The 8,242-nt window shown below is 39.4% G+C and overlaps 1 pseudogene; it reads left to right on the forward strand.

Moving 5' to 3' along the window:
• The first annotated feature begins 504 nt into the window (after positions 1 to 504).
• LOC101573685 lies at positions 505 to 7,652 on the forward strand (annotated as a pseudogene).
• Positions 7,653 to 8,242: the final 590 nt, after the last annotated feature.

Below are 8,242 nucleotides of genomic sequence, written 5' to 3' on the forward strand. Positions count from 1 at the left end.
CCTTGTGCTTGCCAGACAAGCACTTTATCCACTGAGCTATCTCCTCAGCCCCTCAAAAGGCCAACTTGAACCAGGGCACACTGCATCTCTTCCAAAAGACTGCCTTTCCTGGGCAATTTTGCTATTAGGTGTCACCTGGTCACTGGTCAATGAGACAGGGAATCTGTGTGGTGCTTCAGGAATGCCTCCTTAAGTAGGAAAATGGGCACTCTTCTTCCTTGTCTTTCCACTTCTTACAGCCTAGAATGCAAACACTATGCCTGGAACTTTGTCTTAAGTACAAAGCCACATCCAGAATTGGTGGAGGAGCAAGAAAAGAGTGCACTGGGGACTGTAAAGTGGCCTGAACACGTTGTTGTTTTTCAGGATGAGCATTCAATTTTTAATGATAAAGTTTTTCCTTTGCTTTAAAAAAAAGGAAGCCTGGGGACCTCCCTGCCCACTTTTTTCCAAGTTTCAGCCTCTCTTTCCAGCATGGTCACTGCCTTCAGCCCATTCAGGATCATGGCAACAGCAGAGGTATCGAACATTGGCAAAAAACTCTATGAGGGTAAAACAAAAGAAGTCTGTGACTTGTTAGATACTTCAGGAAAAGTCCTCCTGCAGTCAATGTTGTAACTTAAAAATGAGGCTGGCTCAAAAGTTTAAAAAGTGCTTTATTTTAGCTGGTACCTTGTGGCAACACCCCCCACCCCAAAGTGCCTAAGTGCGCACTGATGGGAGGGAGTGTGGGGTTTATAAAGCTTAATACCACAAAGCAGGCAGGGTGCAACTCAGGGAGTTCAAGGAGACATGACAGTTGGTGAGATTAGATATGGTTAGGGGTCTGGAGAGGTTCTTGGAATTTAAGGGTGTAGGAACAGCAGTGGACATTTTTGGAACTCAAGGGTGGGGTGAGGGCTTGCGGAAACAGAAGTTCTGTGAGATAGGCACGCACTTTACAGCAGTTGACATGGTTCACTAAGACGCTGCATACAGAACAGGATGGCGGTGCTTCGGTCAGGTTATAACATTCTCCACTGATTTTTGTAGCCAAGTCAAATAATTGACTCATCAGGGTTATAACTTAGTTTGTAGTGATGCTATATTAAATTATTTTGATATGGGTCACCATTGTTAATTTACTCCAACAGCAAGGAGCATTAGTTTACAACAGAGTCTAAGTAGGTGGGATTTTAGAACTCTAGAACAGGCAATATTTCCTGTGTCCCCACTGCTTTTTGTGCCACCTCTTGGGCTATATAAGGTGGACAGTTAAGGCCTTACTATGTCTCTATAGACAAAATCTGTATGATAACCTGGTTTTTGGTATCTTTTAAGAAAGAACAAATTTTCTGAGGAATTACAGCATGTATAATCCGAGCACAAACATTTGAGCTAACAGGTAATTGTATAAACTTTTTAAAGCTAGCATTCATAACCCACTAGCTTTTAGACCCCTTTACTTATGGAGTCTGACAGTTGCTATAAGTCCCTCTAGCTATACTTAAAATTATTTTTAAATTTTTAGAACATATGAAAACCAGATTAATACTTTATTATTACTGTCAATGTTTTTAAGTAATTTAAGTACAGTTTGGCATATTTTCCTAGTTACATCTGTTTACTATCAGCATGAAATATTTGAGTTACATCAAAAATCAACCAGGCTAACTTAATACACTTATCATGAAATACACAGTATTCAGTCAGATCAAACTAATGTTCCATTTAGTTTTGGATATGACCCCTATTGTAAGCAAGGGACACTATGAAGGGACTTGTCCTTTTAACATTGGTTCTGAGTTTTACGTTTTAAAGACAAGGCCTGGCTTTATCTATAGGGCCAAAGCTATTGGACACTTTTTACATTGACAGGATTGTATCTGTATATGAACAATATTTCTCAATTACAGCTAAAATAAGATGATGATGACTGGAATAGAGGCCAAGGCTGGAGAAAGACAAAGAGATCTGTGCCAATATCCAGCAATGAGCTGGGTTTTTCCCTGTAGTCATGATTAGTCAGGGCTCCTCCATAGAGATGACAGGTAGAGATGACAGTCTGGCCAGAGGGAGGAGGCAGGCCCAGGGCCCTTCAGTCCTAATGGACCATCAGGGAAGCTGAGTCTGAGCCCAGGAGCCTTCACCTCAGAGTGCAGTCTCAGTTCTAGTGGCTGCCTTGACAGTCAGGGTCTGGCTTGTGGGTCTTTTAAGGCAGTCCCTCTTATGATGGATGACCTGGTTTCTGATGGCAACAGCAGATGAACCTCATTGTTGTTGAGCTCTTCTTATAGCCCAGAGAATCAGACTTAGGGTCTGTTTTGAGGCTGCAACAAAGGCAGCCATTTTTGGTCTTTTTGCTTTTTCTCCCTGGTTCTCTCCCAGTTTTGATTATAGGACATTGTTTTCTTAGTGTCCTATAAAGTATCAAGTGAGTTGTCAGGAGCTACCTTTCATAGCTCTTTTTTTAATATCTGAAGCTGACTAAGTAATGAACTTATTTGTAAAAGTAATCTGTGCCCCTACTGAATTAGCATCTTAAAAAGTATACTTTACCAGTTTTTTTTTTTTAATTAAACATTTTAAGAAATCAGATGGGTGTTTATCTTTTTTCTGGTAAATAGCTGAAATTTAATGACTGAAGAATTGCTCTTAGTTCTTTTTAGACCTTCAAGAATACATACTAGAAAATATTTTTGATTATAATCTCCTGCCTGGCTATTAGGCCAGCAGGGGTCTGACTGCTTGGGCTCCAGTGAGAGCAGGTAGTTTCTGTTGCAACTGAACCATGATAGACTGACTGTTTATCTTTTAGTTGTTTTAAAATTGACAATATTACACTTATTTCCAAATGCAACATCAGCTTATAGAAGTCAAAGCTTGGTTTAAGATTAACATTACATAAATATTTTAGCAACTAAACAAGATTTAACCTCAAAACTCACAGGTGAAACTTATTATCATTTAGCATCACATTTTACATATTGGTAAAAATGCAATACAGCTGGCAAACATCTTATTCTCAACACATAAAGCAGATGTAAGCTTTTAGTGGTCAGGAACCAGTTTCTACCAAGGAACCTTAGGGTATGGTGCCTTAACCCCGTAGGTATTCTCGGTTTCTTTTGGCCCACACAACCAGATATGTCTCCAGAAAGGAATCCAGCAGTTTTTCTGATCAACATTCCATCAGCCATAGGTTTCAATGGGGATGCACCAAAGAACAGCTGGGGAAACCTGTCCTCTGCTTTAAAGAGTGGCAGCTGCTCTAAGAGCATTTACTAGCTGGCAGAGTAACACTGTTTATCTGAATTTCTACAAGGAATATTTAAAAAGCCTGAACAAGATTACCTAAGCACCTTACAGTAAAGGCCTTAAGTCTTTAACTTATCTCTTATCCAATTAAATGATAACTAAACTTAGGAGAAAAGGTCAAATATTTTTCTCTCACACTTAAATGTTTTGGTCCCATAAGTGAGCTGCTTTTGGAGATAGCTCCTTCTGGTGTTACCCAGAGGTCAGTTCTCTCCACTGTCTCAGGATTAGTCTCCCAAAGGAGACCTTCCCAGAACACTAAGCCAGGACATGGCTTTTATATATGTCCTCCTGGACAGGCATAGTTTTGTGGGTTGTTTGTTTGTTTGTTTGTTTGTTTTGTTTTTTGTCTCATCTGACCCAGAGAAAGGGTATGTGTTCTTTTTTTAAAAAAATGACTTTGGCATTAACAAATGCTCATTTTTAAGGGCTTTTCTTAGCTGGAACAGTCAGTTTTTTTAATTTTTACATGCCTCTAAAAAGGAAAGGGTAAAGAGGTAGGAAAATTAGGAGTAAAGTCGAAGCAAGGAAACTGAAATAGAGCAGGCCTGACATTCCCTCTAGAATGTAGAGGGGGATCAGAACCAGTCTATTCCAGTGAAACCTGTCCTCCAAGTCTTTAAGAATGGTTGCCGACCTAATGTCATTTAACTGGCAAAAGGAGTCCCTTTTTTATATACAGGCATTTAGATTTTTTTAAGTCCAAGCTGGCTAAAAGTTCTATTTTATAGAATTCTACATAAAATCCAATAGGAAGCTTATTAACCTTACCTCTCTAGTGCTATTGTCTAAAATTGAGCAAGGAATACCAGTACATTTAACAACTAGTTCAAATGTAGCATATACAAGTATAAAATAGTCATAAAATGTCCCATTAAAGAAATATCAGAACCTTATAACAATTTTATGTTTTAGCTTAGATTTATCAACACATTTTGACCCGTATTTTAACAACTGCATAATGAATTTAAATGTGTACTGGCTGGCAGGTGGAACAAACAGGTTCTGAGGGAGATGGTCAGGAGCCACAGCTGCTTCTTATTAGTTGGAACTGCCAGTGTGACCAGGTGGAATTGGCCAGTTGCCTGGGAATGGTGTCCAGAACAGCAAACCTTGAGTCATTTCAGGGGGTCAGCAATGGATGGTGGAGGATGTTGGCTCCAAGTCCTTTGGAGGGCTAGGAGGGGGAGCCCAAAAGGGTGATAAGGAGATGAATGGGGGAGAAGAGGGGATTTTTTGGGGGGAGGAGCTGGGGGGGCCAAGAAGAGGGGCCATAGGGTGGTGGTTTACAGCCTTGATAAATTTCTTGATCCAGGTGGGTGGATCCTGGATGAGGTCAATCCAGACTTATATATAGATGAGCTGATCTGGATGGACAGGTGGGTCAAAAAATGACTTGGTGAAAGCCTGAGCTGTGGAGAGAACAAAAGTGCCTTTGGGAGGTCAAGAGGCATTGAAGGTGGGCCATTCAAGTTCACAAAAACCCCACAATTTGCCAGGAAACACAGGTTCTCCGAATCCCTTTGGCTCGTTCTCTGAAATCTTTAAAATAGTTACAGACCAAGGCTAGGGGTGTTAATGACAAAGAAGACATTTGTCCCATGATAGTCGGGGATGGATGAAGAAAAACAGACAAACACAAATAGACCAAACAAAACCAAAGACAAATAACAATTGCCCAAATAAAATCTCAAAAAGAAAACAGACCAGCCCAAACAGAATCTCAAGAGACAACTGACTGGCCCCAACAGAATCTCAAAGAGACAACAGACTGGCCCAAACAGAATCTCAAAGAGACAACAGACTGGAAAGCATCCTCTCCCCTGATCAGAGGGCGTCCCCTCCCCAGACTGGAGGGCATCCCCTCCTCAGATTTACCATCCTCAGAAACAAACATATGCACCAACCCCAATAAAAGCCTGTTATTTTACCTTGTTGGTGCCTTGAGATGTTAAATGGGAGAGCTGAGTTTCCATGGGGATCCCAGATGAGCCCCCAAATGTTGTCACTCAAAAATAAGGTAGGCTCAAAAGTTTAAAAAGTGCTTTATTTTAGCTGATACCCAGTGGCAACATCCGGTACAAAGTGCATAAGTGTGCCCTGAAGAGGGGGAACGTGGCGTTTATAAAGCTTAAAACCACAAAGCAGACAGGGTACAACTCAGGGAGTTCAAGGAGACTTAGCAGCTCTTGAGACTAGATATGGTTAAGGGTCTGGAGAGGTTCTTGGAATTTAAAGGTGTAGGAACAGCAGTGGACATTTTTGGAACTCAAGAGTGGAGTGAGGGCTTGTGGAAACAGAAGTTCTGTGAGATAGGCACGCATTTTACAGCAGTTGACATCGTTCACTAAGATGGTGCATACAGAACAGGATGGCAGCACTTCGGTCAGGTTATAACAGTCAAAAGACGAGATTATAGCTGGAAATGCAGCCAGAAAGAATCATCTGGAAGGAAGAGCTGCCATCTCTAATAAGTTTACCAGTTTTATTTTCCAGTTGTTACAGGAAGCAAGTATCAAAACTGCTTTTACCAGAAATTGTGGAGAGACAGCTTTCATTGCACCCCAGTGTGAAATTATTCCAGTTGAATGGGTTTGCAGAAAAATAGCAGCTGGTTCTTTTCTCAAAAGAAATCCTGGTGTCAAGGAAGGATTTAAGTTTTACCCAACTAAGGTGGAGCTATTTTTCAAGGATCATGCTAATAATGATCCACAGTGGTCTGAGGAACAACTAATTGCTGCAAAATTTTGGTTTGCTGGACTTGTTATGGGCCAAACTAGAGTGGATATCATAAGTCATGCTACACAAGCTATTTCTGAAATACTAGAGAAATCCTGGTTGCCCCAGAACTCTACACTGGTTGGTATGAAGATTGAATTTGGTGTTGATGTGACTACCAAAGAAATTGTTCTCACTGATGTTATTGATAATGATTCCTGGAGACTCTAGCCCTCAGGAGATTGAAGCAGGCAGAAAAGCAAACAGTCTTACCATGACCTCAAGGAATGGAGCCCTTCAGGGATTCAGATGGTAAAGAAGAACTTCGAATGGGTTGCAGAGAGAGTACAATTGCTTCTGAAATCAGAAAGCCAGTGCAGGGTTGTTGTGTTGATGGTCTCAACTTCTGATCTTGGTCACTGTGAAAAAGTTAAGAAGGCTTGTGGAAATTATGGGATTCCCTGTGAACTTCAAGTAACATCTGCCCATTAAGGCCCAGATGAAACTCTGAGGATTAAAGCTCAGTAGGAAGGGGATGGCATTCCAGTTGTGTTCGTGGCAGTGGCAGGCAGAAGCAATGGCTTAGGCCCAATGATTTCTGGTAGCACTGCATATCTAGTTATTAGCTGTCCTCCCTTCACATCAGACTGGGGAGCTCAGGACATGTGGTCTTCTCTGAGATTACCCATTGGCTTTGGCTTTTTGGCCATACTTTCTCCAGAAGTATCAGATCAGTTTGCTGTTCAGATATTTGGATTAAACGACCACTTGGTATGGGTCAAACTGTGAGCAAGCATGATGAACACATGGATTTCCTTTAAACAGGCTGACAAAAAGTTGGAGAATCCAATTTCTAAGAATGTTATTTCATTGGGTTGGGGGGTGGTGTCCTATATATTCCTAGTTTAGCTGCAAAAAAATAAGCAAAATAGAAAAACATGATTCTTGATCAAATAAAACTGATAATGAGTAAATACTTCTCTATATATACACACGCAAAAAAATAAAAAATAGAAAAACGAAGCCTGAATAACTGAACAAATAGTGAGAAAAGAGCCTCAGATCATATGATGCCTTTGAAGATATGGCATTTATTTAAAAAAAAAAAAAGAATATTCAACAAAACATTGAGCACAGGGCTATCCTTGTGCAAGACCCTATCTTAAAATAAAAAAAGAATAGTAAATCCTCAGATGGATCAATAAAAACACTTCGAGTTTCCCAAACTTTTCTCTTGCCAGCTAAGAACTCTCTTTGATTTCTTTTTAGTAGGAAAGCATAATTTGAGTGTTAGATATGTAACAGAACATTTATTTTTTTATGCTGTATGCTTTGCAATCTCCTCTTAAAACCCAATAATGTTTCTACCTACACAGGTACTTTCTGTAGTATTTAAAACATATGTCTGATGCTGGCCATATGGTCCTATAACTCTTAACTGACACAGTCCTATGATGATGCAGACAGGATTTCAGTGAGCTTCCCAATTTAAATTTTTAAATTTATGTAACCTATATTTGGAATATAACCTTAAACTTCTCAGTATTTCATTATACAAAGGAGCTTCAGTAATGACCTCATCAAAATATTGAAGATTGCAAGATACCTGCAATATACAGATTTGCTTTTGTCTTTGAATATAATAATACTGCAATGTATACTGTTTCAAGTGATTTTGATGTATGTTGCATTCATGATTTTCATCTCTTGAATCTTTGAAAACAGCTTTAAAGAAGCAGATGGTAATTGGTATAATAAAAACCCCATTTGTAATTCTGTAATCATTTAGCTGTCCAAACCACAGAAATTAGTTGGTTAGTACCCACCTTCACAGAGATAGGATGTCTGACTCTCTCAAAAAGTGTTAATACAAATTATTATCTTTACCATATAACTGTGTTTAGGCAAAGAACATATTTCAGGAATAATTATCAAGGTATCTTTTGGTAATATTTCATATTATAAATATGAAGATCACTCTACCTTCACTATCAAAAGACATAATGTTGGAACTTTATTTCAGTAATTATGTCATTAATTTAGCCCATGTTACAGTTGACTTGTGTATCTCTTTTCACAGGCAAGGTAGAATAAATGGATTTACCATGGGTTAGACTGAGTTGAGAGACAGGAAAATACTACTAGACTTATGCATTGACAGATATGCAATGGAATCATGTGAAATTACTTATAATTGACTGTTTTTGACTTTCAAAATGGCAATCTT

This window comes from Octodon degus, unplaced genomic scaffold (genome assembly GCF_000260255.1).
Source record: "Octodon degus isolate 3935 unplaced genomic scaffold, OctDeg1.0 scaffold00186, whole genome shotgun sequence".
In the NCBI taxonomy this organism is placed as follows: Eukaryota; Metazoa; Chordata; class Mammalia; order Rodentia; family Octodontidae; genus Octodon; species Octodon degus.